Source organism: Ambystoma mexicanum, chromosome 11 (genome assembly GCF_040938575.1).
Source record: "Ambystoma mexicanum isolate Mex_15411 chromosome 11, UKY_AmexF1_1, whole genome shotgun sequence".
NCBI lineage: Eukaryota > Metazoa > Chordata > Amphibia > Caudata > Ambystomatidae > Ambystoma > Ambystoma mexicanum.
The window spans coordinates 39,131,033-39,147,066 of record NC_090934.1 but is presented as its reverse complement, the minus strand read 5'-3'; the positions used below and the strand labels follow the sequence as shown (position 1 = coordinate 39,147,066).

The 16,034-nt window shown below is 47.0% G+C and overlaps 1 protein-coding gene across 2 annotated transcripts in view; it reads left to right on the top strand.

Moving 5' to 3' along the window:
• Positions 1-828: 828 nt before the first annotated feature.
• Positions 829-16,034, top strand: part of TMEM39B (transmembrane protein 39B) — a 90,781-nt gene continuing 75,575 nt past the window's right edge. The window contains exon 1 of one of the 2 annotated variants that reach the window (XM_069622492.1): positions 829-963. The gene's annotated coding sequence lies outside the window, so the exon portion shown is untranslated. The remainder of the gene's footprint in view (positions 964-16,034) is intronic. The other variant, XM_069622494.1, reaches the window with a different exon arrangement.

The following is a 16,034-nucleotide window of genomic DNA, read 5'->3' as shown; positions in this document are numbered from 1 at the left end:
GCCTGAGGGAGGCACCCAGCAACTGCTGCAGGTTGCCAGTCAGCAGTTGTATAACACAGAAATATATTTTTCTCTATATTACTTTTGTTTTGGGGCTTGCCTTACAAGCTGCATTTGTGGGAGTCCTTGCGGCCGTCACTTCCCTTTGGAAGTATACAGAAGTATACAGTATTGGGTATACAGAAGTGTTATCACCTTGTTGTCTTTTGACACCGGATCCGCCACAGCAGATCCTCCCCAGCAGGCACTTGTTCAAATAGAAGGATTTATATCTTTTCAGTGGGTATTTTGTGTTTCAGCTCCCTGCTGGCTGGTATGTTTGAAGACGAAAGTATGTGTTTATGAGGAAGAAGCTGGTCACACTGCTCACTGCTGACTTATTCTTTCTAGTGATGGGTCAGATGATTTTTGGATAGGCCACACCAGGCAGTCTTTCCCGGTGACCTCTTCAAGGCCATAGGTCACTTCAGGTCATTTTGTGTGGTGACTGAAGGCCAAAGTTCACGTGACATCATTTCATGGGATATCATCATTATGCTAGTTAAGACACACCAAGATCCGCTGTTGCTGCAAACAACATCAAAATGGGAAAACCAAACCCACCGCCACCGAAACATGCCTGGCGCTTCGAAACACTTCAGAGATGCACAGGCGCCTTATTAATACACAATAATAAACAGCCGCCGTGCGCGGCATGGAGTCCCCGTGCCTCCATGATTCTCTTCCTGGGCACGCAGACGTCCTACGTGAAACGTCACGACGACGGAACGCCATTTCAGACATACGCGGGTTACGTCACGACGCGTTAAAGGCATTTCAGAAGTGTCGGCGAACTTTTAATGAAGCACACCATGCTATGGGGCCTCACAGGCACTTAAAAGGCGAGTTTCAGAGCTTGATCATGAACGCACCGTGAGGCCTCCCTTCAGCCGAGGCTGGTGTGCAGTGTCCAGGCGGCCGCCGGTGAGTGCCCCTTCCCCCAGACCCCTCTGTCCCGCCGCGGCCCGGGCCCGGGCCCGGGGCCGGAGCTGCAATGCCCCGCGTTGCGCTCACTCATCACATGTGGACGTGAAGCATCCATCGCCAGGGCGCCGCTTTCCAAAGCGCCGGGCGGCCTGCTGTGTGCAGCAGCTATCATAGAGGGAGTAGCTGCCCCGAGGCTCACCCACGCTGCAGTGCAGGCTCTGGGGCTGTGCAGCGGCTGCCCGGACCGTATGCATCATAGTGCCTGCCCTGGCTGGTGCTAAGAGGATAAGACCCTGCCTGCCCTGGCTGGTGCTAAGAGGATAAGACCCTGCTCTATATACATATAATACCTGCCCTGGCTGGTGCTAAGAGGATAAGACCCTGCCTGCCCTGGCTGGTGCTAAGAGGATAAGACCCTGCTCTAAATATATGATAATACCTGCCCTGGCTGGTGCTAAGAGGATAAGACCCTGCTCTAAATATATGATAATACCTGCCCTGGCTGATGCTAAGAGGATAAGACCCTGCTCTATATACATATAATACCTGCCCTGGCTGGTGCTAAGAGGATAAGACCCTGCCTGCCCTGGCTGGTGCTAAGAGGATAAGACCCTGCCTGCCCTGGCTGGTGCTAAGAGGATAAGACCCTGCTCTATATACATATAATACCTGCCCTGGCTGGTGCTAAGAGGATAAGACCCTGCCTGCCCTGGCTGGTGCTAAGAGGATAAGACCCTGCTCTATATACATATAATACCTGCCCTGGCTGGTGCTAAGAGGATAAGACCCTGCCTGCCCTGGCTGGTGCTAAGAGGATAAGACCCTGCTCTATATACATATAATACCTGCCCTGGCTGGTGCTAAGAGGATAAGACCCTGCCTGCCCTGGCTGGTGCTAAGAGGATAAGACCCTGCTCTATATACATATAATACCTGCCCTGGCTGGTGCTAAGAGGATAAGACCCTGCCTGCCCTGGCTGGTGCTAAGAGGATAAGACCCTGCTCTATATACATATAATACCTGCCCTGGCTGGTGCTAAGAGGATAAGACCCTGCCTGCCCTGGCTGGTGCTAAGAGGATAAGACCCTGCTCTATATACATATAATACCTGCCCTGGCTGGTGCTAAGAGGATAAGACCCTGGCTGGTGCTAAGAGGATAAGACCCTGCTCTATATACATATAATACCTGCCCTGGCTGATGCTAAGAGGATAAGACCCTGCTCTATATATATATATATATAAATGATAATGCCTGCCCTGGCTGGTGCTAAGAGGATAAGACCCTGCCTGCCCTGGCTGGTGCTAAGAGGATAAGACCCTGCTCTATATACATATAATACCTGCCCTGGCTGGTGCTAAGAGGATAAGACCCTGCCTGCCCTGGCTGGTGCTAAGAGGATAAGACCCTGCTCTATATACATATAATACCTGCCCTGGCTGGTGCTAAGAGGATAAGACCCTGCCTGCCCTGGCTGGTGCTAAGAGGATAAGACCCTGCTCTATATACATATAATACCTGCCCTGGCTGGTGCTAAGAGGATAAGACCCTGCCTGCCCTGGCTGGTGCTAAGAGGATAAGACCCTGCCTGCCCTGGCTGGTGCTAAGAGGATAAGACCCTGCTCTATATACATATAATACCTGCCCTGGCTGATGCTAAGAGGATAAGACCCTGCTCTATATATATATATATATAAATGATAATGCCTGCCCTGGCTGGTGCTAAGAGGATAAGACCCTGCCTGCCCTGGCTGGTGCTAAGAGGATAAGACCCTGCTCTATATACATATAATACCTGCCCTGGCTGGTGCTAAGAGGATAAGACCCTGCCTGCCCTGGCTGGTGCTAAGAGGATAAGACCCTGCTCTATATACATATAATACCTGCCCTGGCTGGTGCTAAGAGGATAAGACCCTGCCTGCCCTGGCTGGTGCTAAGAGGATAAGACCCTGCTCTATATACATATAATACCTGCCCTGGCTGGTGCTAAGAGGATAAGACCCTGCCTGCCCTGGCTGGTGCTAAGAGGATAAGACCCTGCCTGCCCTGGCTGGTGCTAAGAGGATAAGACCCTGCCTGCCCTGGCTGGTGCTAAGAGGATAAGACCCTGCTCTATATACATATAATACCTGCCCTGGCTGATGCTAAGAGGATAAGACCCTGCTCTATATATATATATATATATATATATATATATATATATATATATATATATATATATATATGATAATGCCTGCCCTGGCTGTTGCTAAGAGGATAAGACCCTGCCTGCCCTGGCTGGTGCTAAGAGGATAAGACCCTGCTCTATATACATATAATACCTGCCCTGGCTGGTGCTAAGAGGATAAGACCCTGCTCTATATACATATAATACCTGCCCTGGCTGATGCTAAGAGGATAAGACCCTGCTCTATATATATATATATATATATATATATATATATATATATATATATATATATATATATATATGATAATGCCTGCCCTGGCTGGTGCTAAGAGGATAAGACCCTGCTCTATATACATATAATACCTGCCCTGGCTGATGCTAAGAGGATAAGACCCTGCTCTATATATATATATATATGATAATGCCTGCCCTGGCTGTTGCTAAGAGGATAAGACCCTGCCTGCCCTGGCTGGTGCTAAGAGGATAAGACCCTGCTCTATATACATATAATACCTGCCCTGGCTGGTGCTAAGAGGATAAGACCCTGCTCTATATACATATAATACCTGCCCTGGCTGATGCTAAGAGGATAAGACCCTGCTCTATCTATATATATATATATATATATATATATATATATATATATATATATATATATATATATATATATGATAATGCCTGCCCTGGCTGATGCTAAGAGGATAAGACCCTGCTCTATATATATGATAATACCTGCCCTGGCGGATGCACAAACCCTGCTCTATATATATATATAACACCTGCCCTGGCTGATGCTAAGAGGATAAGACCCTGCCTGCCCTGGCTGATGCTAAGATGATAAGACCCTGCTCTATATATATATATATATAACACCTGCCCTGGCTGATGCTAAGAGGATAAGACCCTGCTCTATATACATATATGATAATACCTGCCCTGGCTGATGCTAAGAGGATAAAACCCTGCCTGCCCTGGCTGATGCTAAGATGATAAGACCCTGCTCTATATATATATGATAATACCTGCCCTGGCTGATGCTAAGAGGATAAGACCCTGGCTGATGCTAAGAGGATAAGACCCTGCTCTATATATATATATATATATATATATATACATATATATATATATATATATATATATATATATATATATATATATATATATATATATATATATATATGATAATGCCTGCCCTGGCTGATGCTAAGAGGATAAGACCCTGCCTGCCCTGGCTGATGCTAAGAGGATAAGACCCTGCCTGCCCTGGCTGATGCTAAGATAAGACCCTGCTCTATATATATGATAACACCTGCCCTGGCTGATGCTAAGAGGATAAGACCCTGCTCTATATATATATATGATAACACCTGCCCTGGCTGATGCTAAGAGGATAAGACCCTGCCTGCCCTGGCTGATGCTAAGATGATAAGACCCTGCTCTATATATATATAACACCTGCCCTGGCTGATGCTAAGAGGATAAGACCCTGCTCTATATATATATGATAACACCTGCCCTGGCTGATGCTAAGAGGATAAGACCCTGCCTGCCCTGGCTGATGCTAAGATGATAAGACCCTGCTCTATATATATAACACCTGCCCTGGCTGATGCTAAGAGGATAAGACCCTGCTCTATATATATAACACCTGCCCTGGCTGATGCTAAGAGGATAAGACCCTGCCTGTCCTGGCTGATGCTAAGAGCCCCAGCCCAGCAGAGGATCCAGGCTCCTAGCGAGCAACACAGACAGGGCCTGCCTGACCCTGTCCCCATACGGCGCCTGACTCGCCCATGCCGGGCGCGGCGTGAAACCGAGGCTGAGCCTCGATTACATCAGCTGGATCCGCCGGCAGGCGGATTCGCCGGCGGCCAGTCTGAAGGCCATACAAAGGCCTGTTCCTGCGCCTGTTACGCGCATGGAAGCGCGGCGTGGCCACCCCCCCTGCACATTTTTACTATTCTCCAACCGATAGACTACCACTCGGACAATGAAAACGTACTGTAAGTACATGCCAGCACTGGAGAAACTACTGTATGTTTGTAATTTTAACTCCTTCTACTGAAATGTGCTCACGGTCTCTAATACTGGTCGCCTACAGACCACATTAGACTGCCATATTGTGCCCTTTGGTCGCCTACAGACCACATTAGGCTGCTGTATTGTGCCCTTTGGTCGCCTACAGACCACATTAGGCTGCTGTATTGTGCCCTTTGGTCGCCTACAGACCACATTAGACTGCCGTATTGTGCCCTTTGGTCGCCTACAGACCACATTAGACTGCCGTACTGTGCCCTTTGGTCGCATACAGACCACATTAGGCTGCTGTATTGTGCCCTTTGGTCGCCTACAGACCACATTAGGCTGCTGTATTGTGCCCTTTGGTCGCCTACAGACCACATTAGACTGCCGTATTGTGCCCTTTGGTCGCCTACAGACCACATTAGACTGCCGTACTCTGCCCTTTGGTCGCATACAGACCACATTAGACTGCTGTATTGTGCCCTTTGGTCGCATACAGACCACATTAGACTGCCGTATTGTGCCCTTTGGTCGCCTACAGACCACATTAGACTGCCGTACTGTGCCCTTTGGTCGCCTACAGACCACATTAGACTGCTGTATTGTGCCCTTTGGTCGCCTACAGACTACATTAGACTGCCGTATTGTGCCCTTTGGTCGCATACAGACCACTTTGAGGAATTAGCGCTGTGCCTTATGGTCGCAGCTTGCCCTGACACTAATCCAATATGCAAACTTGGTTGCCCCTCATCATGTTCCCGTTCTGCATTCTCCCCAACCACACACCCTGCTTGGCCCACTACTACTGGCCCCATAATAACGGTCTCAGCAAGCCGGCATGCCCCCGGCATCACCCTATCCCATGTCCTACACCGTTCCTTCCCTCTACTCCCCCATTCCCAAACAGCGCAAGTCTTACTCCTAGGACCTATCTGAATACCATCAAGCATCATGCTATCAGCCCTGATCCAATCTCACATGTATTGCCCACAGCAGAGTCACTTCACCACAGCCATACCGAAAAATTCTCTAACCCCGTGACAGGTGTAGCAGGACACTTCCGATTAAGGTCTCGTACCTTCAACCACCCTAACCCAGTCAAATATGAACACACACCTCCCAAACAAATTAGGCCCAGAGTACCTCCCCCTCATCAAAACCATACTCCTAGCCAGAAACCCAACACTACTTCCAAACCAGCTCCGGACACCCCCAATAAATTTCTATCCACCTTTAAAGGAGCGCTTATCAATGCCCGCTCCTTAGGGGCGCATGCTATAGAAGTTCACGACCTCATTATGGAATCACAGCTCGACATACTAGTAGTCACAGAGTCCTGGCTCCATCAAGCATCAGGTCCACTACTAACTCTGGCAATCCCATCCGACTACACCATATTCAGAACAGATAGGACCCACTCACAAGGAGGCGGTGTTGCTATTATAGCCAAGACTAAATTACAGCTTAGATCTTGTCCCATTGAAAGTATTGAAGGGTATGAAACATTACTCGTAAAATTTCCCATAAATGCCAAAACTACTATTAATTTAATAGTAATTTATAGAGCACCTAGCCCCAACAACCACCCAGAGACTGAAATTCTGTTGCTATTAGCTCCACTAATAAAACCTAGCTCGAAATACATCATCCTGGGTGACCTTAACCTAGGTTTCAATGACAGCCGAGATGCCAAAGCAGAATCACTGCACTCCGCCCTGAAGGACATGGGTTTCAGCCAACTAGTTAATGCACCCACACATATCAAAGGCAGGACTCTTGATTGGATCCTCTCCCTTAATACCCCCGTAACCATTGAGGTCATCTCCCCTCTTACTTGGACCGATCACCATAACATTGTATTTACAATCAATCCCTCCGAACCCACACAAAAGAAACCTAAAACTATGATTACCTATGAAACTAGAAACGCCCGCAAACTCACGCCAGAAAACTTCACGCCTCCTCTTTCAAAAATCCTAGCTTCTACCTCGATCACCAGTGACAACCCCTGTCTCCTAGCAGACATATATCACAACTGCCTCACTGCAACCATTAATGCTATAGCACCGCTCACCACCAAGGCAAAATGCTCAGACAAGCGATCTAGCTTCTGGTTCAATCATGATCTTATCGCCCTCAGAAGAACCAAACGCGCGTGTGAGCATGCCTACAGAAAGCATCCTACTGCAGAGGCAGAAAAAGCCTACCAAGAAATAAACAAAACCTATAAAACAGCTACTATTACCTACAAATCTAATGCGTATAATAATAGGATCAGCAATGCTACTTCAGATACCAAGGAACTATTTGCCATTCTAAAAGAATTGGAAAACCCCACTCCAGCCATAAACCCAACCATCCCCAGCAAGGAATGGTGCACCACTATACAAGACGCACTAACAGCCAAAATTGAACTACTCCAAATAAAAATCACATCCAAAAAACAATCACTAGCCAACAAACCTGCCCTCCTTAACCTAAATCGACCACATCAGGAATTCACCAGCGCCCCATTCCATTTCACACCAGTATCCCAAATTGTAGTGTTTGACACCATTGCCAAACTTAAAGCCTCCAACTGCAAAGGCGATTCTGTCCCCGCATCAGTAGTCAAATCCTGCGCTCACACCCTCACCCCCATTATCACCAACTTCGTCAACGCTTCCTTCAATACTAACCTAGTACCAGCTAGCATTAAAGAAGCCTGGGTCACCCCTCTCCTGAAAAAACCTACCCTAGACCCCACTGTGCCCACTAATTACAGGCCAATAACAACTGTCCCATTTCTCCTCAAAATATTGGATAAATTAGCATACAACCAAGTCCAAACTCACCTCGAACAAAACCACCTCCTTGGCACGAGGCAATCAGGCTTCCGCCCCAACCATAGCACAGAAACGGCGTTCCTTGACTTAAAAATCCAGATGGATACCATCAGAGACTCAGGGAAACTCTGCATCCTCCTCCTACTCGATCTCTCCGCAGCGTTTGATTTAGTAGACCATAATAAACTGTGCGCCACACTAGCGAAAGACTTCAACTTCTCCACCGAAGCTACTACCTGGATCAAATCCTTTCTTGCTGACCGCACCTCCAGGGTCGCCATAGGTAAACAAGCCGCCAACCCCATCATAGTACCCATTGGTGTCCCCCAAGGTTCCTGTCTCTCACCAACATTATACAATGCATACACTAAACTCCTCTTCTCAGCGCTAGACGACATGGGTGTCATCTACACCAACTTTGCAGATGACACCCAGATCCTCATCCATTTATCGGGAGACTACACTCAAGACACTGACACTATCAACAAAATATATGCCATAATCCAAAATTGGATGGCACTAAATAGCCTCTGTCTCAATGATGAGAAGACTGAGGTTCTCATTGTGGGCTCCCAATCCAAAATAGAAGCATTACATCCTGATTACTCATCCATCAACATTGATGGCACAAACATATCAGTACTCAAACAAGTGAAAACACTAGGTGCTTACCTTGATGCCAACCTCACCATGACCAAGCACATCAACGCCCTCTCTTCCTCTTCATCCTACACCACAAAACTTATTGCTCTCAGTCGCCAATTCTTGACACCCACCAATTGTATCACGCTGGCAAGAGCTTTAATCTTATCCAGGCTCGACTACTGCAACGTACTCTACCTGTTTACCTCAAAAGCCAACCTGAACAAACTACAGCTCATCCAAAATAAAGCCCTTCGGGCGGCCCTTGGAATAAGGAAGTCAGATCATATCTCAAATATTAGAAGAAACCATCACTGGCTCCCCATCAAAGCCAGGGTCACATTCAAAGCACTGTGCGTCACATTCAAATGCATCCACTCATGTGTCCCCATCTACCTCAACCACGCCATCACCAGAAAAGTATCTAAGAGGCCCCTCAGATCTAACAGTCAATTACTCCTAGCTATCCCCCGCTACAAGACAACCAAGGCAGGAGGCAGTAGTTTCCAATACCTCGCACCCACATATTGGAACACTCTTCCCCTCCCCATCAAAAATGAGCAAACATTCTCAGGTTTCAAGAAATCCCTGAAAACGTGGCTATTTAACCAAGACTAAAAAATCCCCCTCCATGCTTCAGGAAATATCATTGTACTGAAACCCTGCATTTAATGTCTTCGTGTATGATTATTTTGTATTCACTTGCACTGCGCCCGATTGGCAAAGTCCAAGAAATGTTTTAACCAAGCTGTCTGTAACATCGCCGTGGTACCCAAGGGTTTGGGCGAGTAATAAATGCAATAAATTAAATAAATAAATAAATAAGAGGATAAGACCCTGCTCTATATATATGATAACACCTGCCCTGGCTGATGCACAAACCCTGCTATATATATATATATATATATATATATATATATATACACCTACCCTGGCTGATGCTAAGAGGATAAGACCCTGCCTGCCCTGGTTGATGCTAAGAGGATAAGACCCTGCTCTATATATATATATCACCTGCCCTGGCTGATGCTAAGAGGATAAGACCCTGCCTGCCCTGGTTGATGCTAAGAGCATAAGACCCTGCTCTATATATATATATCACCTGCCCTGGCTGATGCTAAGATCCTGCTCTATATATATGATAATACCTGCCCTGGCTGATGCACAAACCCTGCTCTATATATATGATAACACCTGCCCTGGCTGATGCACAAACCCTGCTCTATATATATACATATGATAACACCTGCCCTGGCTGATGCTAAGAGGATAAGACCCTGCTCTATATATATAATAATGCCTGCCCTGGCTGATGCACAGACCCTGCTCTATATATATGATAATACCTGCCCCAGCTGATGCTAAGATGATAAGACCCTGCTCTATATATAAATGGTAATGCCTGCCCCAGCTGATGCTAAGATGATAAGACCCTGCTCTATATATAAATGGTAATGCCTGCCCTGGCTGATGCTAAGATGATCAGACCCTGCTCTATATATATAATACCTGCCCTGGCTGATGCTAGCAGACAGTGACTGCTGCTCTATCTATATATATATATATATATATATATATATATATATATATATGTATATATATATGATAATACCTGTGCCAGCCAATGCTAGCAGACACAGTGACTGCCGTGCACCTGCTGCTCAGACCGTATGCATCATAATGCCTGCCCTGGCTAATGCTCGCACACACAGTGACTGCTGCACAGACCCTGCTCTATATATTATAATAATGCCTGCACCAGCAATGCTAGCAGACAGTCACTGCTGCACAGACCCTGCTCTATATATTATAATAATGCCTGCGCCAGCCAATGCTTGCGCACACAGTGACTGCTGTGCAGCTGCAGGACAGACTGTAGGCATCATAATGCCTGCCCTGGCTGATGCTAGCAGACACAGTGACTGCTGCACAGACCCTGCTCTATATATGATAATACCTGCCCTGGCCAATGCTAGCAGACATAGTGACTGCCGTGCAGCTGCTGCCCAGACCGGATGCATAATAATACCTGCCCTGGCTGATGCTCGCACACACAGTGACTGCTACACAGACCTTGCTCTATATATATATGATGATACCTGCCCTGGCCAATGCTAGCAGACAGTGACTGCTGCACAGCTGCACAAACCTCTCTATCTATCTATTCGTGAACAAGCGGTCAGTTGATCGCGAAACGCGTCGTTGTATCCTTCAGGTTCTCCTTTGAAATGCACTTTTTACTAATAAAGAACATTTGGTGCTGCCTGATTTTTGCCGTGAAGCCCTTTATTTGCTAAGGACTGGATTCACTGGACTTGGCTGCTCTTGGGAGTGCATTCCGCAGGTTTTGCCCTCTTTCGGGCTTAATTTTCGTTTGAAAATATATATATATAATAATACCTGCACCAGCCATGCTAGCAGACGCAGTGACTGCTGCACAGACCATGCTCTATATATATGATAATACCTGCGCCAGCCAATGTTCGCAGACATAGTGATTGCTGTACAGCTGCTGGACAGACCGGATGCATAAAAATACCTGCCCTGGCTGATGCTCGCAGACACAGTGACTGCTGCACAGACCCTGCTCTCTCTCTATATATATATATATACCTGCACCAGCCAATGCTAACAGAGGCAGTGACTGCTGTGCAGCTGCTGCACGGACCCTGCTCTATAATACCTGCGCCAGCCAATGCTAGCAGAGGCAGTGACTGCTCTGCAGCTGCTGCACAGACCCTGTTCTATATATATAATACCCGCGCCAGCCAATGCTCGCAGATAGTGACTGCTGAGCAGCTGCTGCACAGACCCTGCTATATATATATATATATATATATATATATATATATATAATATACCTGCGCCAGCCAATGCTAGCAGACAGTGACTGCCGTGCAGCTGCTGCACAGACCCTGCTCTGGTGTAAGTGACTATATAATACCTGTGCCATCTAATGCTCGCAGACGCAGTGACTGCTGTCTGGTGACTATATACTACCCGCACCAGCTAATGCTCGCAGACACAGTAACTGCTGTGCAGCTGCTACACAGACCCTGCTCTGGTGTCAGTGACTATATACTACCTGTGCCAGCTAATGCTCGCGCACACAAAGTAACTGCTGTGCAGCTGCTACACAGACTCTGCTCTGGTGTAAGTGACTATATATACTACCTGTGCTGACTAATGCTTGCAGACGCAGTGACTGCTGTGTAGGTGCTACACAGATGGTGCTGTAGTGTACCTCCCCAGGCGGGCTGCAACATCTATCCCCCCCTTTTTCCACAGCGTGGTGCTCCTGTGTCGATGGGCGTGTGGGCACCTTCCACTCCTGTGCCTGTGTGTGGGGTTTAACTAGGCCCCGTTTATTTGAGACCCTTGTCGAAAACTTCATCCACTCCCACATTTACCTCTTGAGCAGTACTCCTGCTGGTCTTTGTTCGTGCCTTGGTGACGCTTTGGCCTCAATATTCATTGCCTTCCTCGTAGTTGGGCCCAATGCTGTTTCCCTTCCCATTCGAACAGTAGTACAAAGGGAAAGGTCTATATAGCACAGAGGTCTTCAAACTGTGGGGCGCGCCCCCCCAAGAGGGCGCAGCTGCATCCCAGGGGGGGGCGTGAGAGCCCAGCATGAAATGTGTTTTTTAGATTGGAGGAAATGGGCACGGGCAGCTCACATGGTCAGACTGGACCATAAAACGGCCTTAGGCACCAATGAAAAAGTGGCCAGCAGTTGCAAATAGATATTCAGTCCTTTAGTCACTGACTGAATAGTACCCAAGGGGGTGTTTTTTGTTCAAATGTAAACAAATTGTGATTTTTAAAGAATGTTTATTCAGCAATAATGGTCAAAATTACTAGCTGCATAGTGAAGTAACTCCTCAAACTGGCCCACATTGGCCAAAAAAGTGGCCAATTTTTACTGGCCTACACTAGCATTTTGCATTTTTGGTACGGTCATGGCCCTATTGCCCTATAGGCCAGTCCAAGACTGGCGGCTCATCCATAATGGGTGAGGGGGGGCCACCCATTATGGAAGAGCCAAGGAGCCAACCCAGTGAAACACTGAGCACTCCCTCGGCTGCTTTTTCTAGCTGAGGGAGCGCTCCTGGGCTGGCTGGACTGTCAAAGGGAAACACTGTTTGTTTTCCTTTTGGAGTTTTTTCAGTTCTTTGTGAAACCATTTTTATGCCAGTTTTTCTTGGGTGTTGCTTTGACTGTTTTAGCTGGTGCTAATTGGTCCAATTGAGTGTGTCTTCTGTTGTATCAATGGGATTTCTTTTGCTTGGGATAGTTGCGCCTAGAAGGTTTGTGAGAGCCTCTAGGTCCAAGTTCTTCCAGTTTCTTTTCTTGCTGGTGTGGCGTATTTCCCTTCCGGCTGGTAGGCGGGTTTAGGTGTGATGTAGAATGGTATCAAGTAGTGGTCCCTCCACACCATTGGTGTAGGTGGCGCGGATGTGCATGTTCCTTCCCTGCAGAAAATTGCATCCAGAAGGTATCCAGTGTTGTGGGTGGATCCATTTACTATTTGCTTGAACTGCAAGGTTTCCAGGAGTGCGCAGAGAGAGTTTGCTGCAACTCGTTTTCTTTTTCCTACCATTACGAAATCTCCCAGTATGATTAGGCTGTTGTGGTGGATTGATAGCATGGCGACCTCGTCCGCTAGTTTTGTTGCAAAGTTGTGGATCTAAGAAGGTGTTCTGTAGATCGGGAGGAATACTAAGTGGATTGGTCGTTGAGTTATATCTTGAAGAGGAGGTATTCATAGTCTTCAGCATTGGTTGTGATGATTAGAGATGCTCGGATGCGTTCTTGGTGTATAATTGCGATTCTGCCTCCTTTTCTTGGTTTTCTCTGTTGGCGTGTATTAATTTATAATTGTCGGGTATTGCTTTGTTCACAATGGCTTTATAGTTGTCTGATAGCCAGGTTTCTGTATGGAAGAGCACGTCTGGACCTCCTTCGCTTAGGGGGTCATGGATTTCTATTGAGTGTTTTGCTATGGATCTAACGTAGAGGAGGTTGCAGTGTAGTTTGCTAGATTTCTCTTTCAGGTTGTTGTCAGATGGATGTTCTGACAGGTGTGTAGTTGGTTTGGTTTCTGTTCAAGGTGGGTTTTCCCCGGTTGAGTCTGTTGGGTGGGGTGGTTCTATGTTGGTCTGTCTCTTTGTCGAGTAGACAGAGGAGGTTTATGGCGGGGTTGGTTCCGGATGGTAAATAGGGTAGCTACCCCTCTGTTGTTCAGTCTGTGATGTAGGGGATGTAGAGTGTGATGGATTCCAACTTGTCCTGGTTGCGTCTGTATTCGTGATGCTTGTTGGCTGTCGGTTTGTGTTTCTGTGCCATTTTTGTTTACACTTTGTCGTATATGGACAGGTAGCTAGCAACAAAATCTGTCTTTGCTCTGTTATTTGTATGTCTCATTGGGTTATCTTTTTTTTGTGGTTGTGGGATCATGCTGGTCGGTGCCTTCCCAAGTGGTTTGAGTTTTCTTATTTCTGTTGTCTGTTCTGGCTTCTTTGTCTTTCTTGTGGCGAGGCATGATATGTGGGTTGTGTTACTTTTGGTGGGTGTCCTCTTCCGATTAGTCTTTGCTGTTTGTGGTTTTTCGTTGCTTGTATTTGGTAGGTTGTGGGTAGTTGAGACCTTGGTTGTTGGGACTTTGTGGTTCCGTTTGTTTATTGCTTGTTTCTTTTTTGTATCCTATTCTTAGGAAAGATTTCATTTATGTGGAATTTTCCCTCCATTTATGGACCCCACAAACGTTTTGCTTTTTTTTTGGCTTTCCTATCCTGACTTTTTCCAGTGGAGCCCAGCCTTCAGCTGAACTCCCCTGGGTTTTTGCTCACTTGTTATGGAGAAAATGACACGTCCATCAGACTGTCAATACTGGGAAACTGTTTCCCTTAGTCTTTGACTATGTTGCCATTTCTTGGTAACTTTTTAACAGTGCACAATGTACCTTCCAGTACCGTGCGTTGGAGTCCTTTAGAAGCCCCCGAAGGATTTTTTGGGGATTGTACGAGTGTGACTGGGACAAACTGGTGGCAGCAGTTACTTTTTTATAATGTTTAACTTCTTTTTACTGAATATTGCTTTTGACGGACTTCAAATTCACAACTCTGTCTACTCTTAACCTGCCTTGTAAAACCCTAACTTGGCTATATACAAGTAATTAAAACATTTTTAAAAAAAATGAGTTTACTATGTTTGGTTCAACAATGTGGCCAGGTCTGAAAATAGCTGAGCCAGTGTCTTTTGTTCTGTCCTTTTGTCCCTTGCCTTCACCCAAGTCGAGTAACCCGGGTTTTCCTTATTTGGGTATGCAGCCTCCCACGAAAACTGATCTCTTTTGCAGGCTTCTGCTGGAAGCCCAGGAAGCGGGTTGGTCTGTCTGGTCCCAATCCACACTGCTGGTGCCAGGTTGTCTGGAGTCTCAGAATGCCTGAGACCACCGTGGGCCCTGATTGGTCAACGACTGGGATGCCTGCAAGAGAGCAGATGTTCAATTGCAAGTACTCGATTTTGTTGCAAAGCTAATCTTGGATAAGAAATGGGGCTCTGCATCCATTCCAGGTCGATCACCTGAGTTCTCAGCGAAATACAGTCTGATCCAAGCCTCCTTCATGAATAAACAGACTTGTGAAACCCCCAGAGACGGTTTGGAAGGTTTTGGCACCCTTTGCCCTCTGCTGTTCCGTCGGGCCCCTGCTTTCTTCTTCAATCAAGAAGGCCTTTCATGGCGCTTCACCCCTTTTTGGAGTAGTGGGAACAACTGCTCTTGGCGCACCCTGCTTACCCACCGAACGAGCCCCTGTTCCTGGGCCATCCAGTGAACTGCCCAGCTCTACCTTAGGGTATCCTGCAGAACCGCTGCTGTGCCGAGTGCAAACCCAAGACTTGGAACATCGCTTGCATGTGGTCCCATGCATTCACCTGCCACATTTCACAGGCCTCTGGGTCCCAAATTAGGAGAACACGTAACGCTGCCAACATCTGTGATTCTCGCATCTCTACCTGGTGGTGACGGTCACTGTAGATCCCTTGCTGTTATGCTTTCCTGTGCCCTGAAGCCTGCTGCACCAGAATTTTTTTTTTTCTTTTTTAATACATCCTTTGGAAGCTTAGAAAAGGAAAAGGTCCCGTTTTGGATGACTGTTCTCCACCGCAGCCACTGAGAGCTGGAGCACAGCGAAACTGCAAGACTCAAACCTACTAGCGACCTCGACTAAACTGGCAAAGTTTGGTCCGGACTGTGCCGAGGGTCAGTGAGTACTTGCATCACTTACCAAGGGCCCCCTGACGCAACCAATCCCTTTAACGCGCGAATATTCCTATAAAGGTCGAACTTGGCTGGGTTGGCCTGCACTCCCTAGCTATTCTCGCCATTTGAACACAGCTCGGCCGCC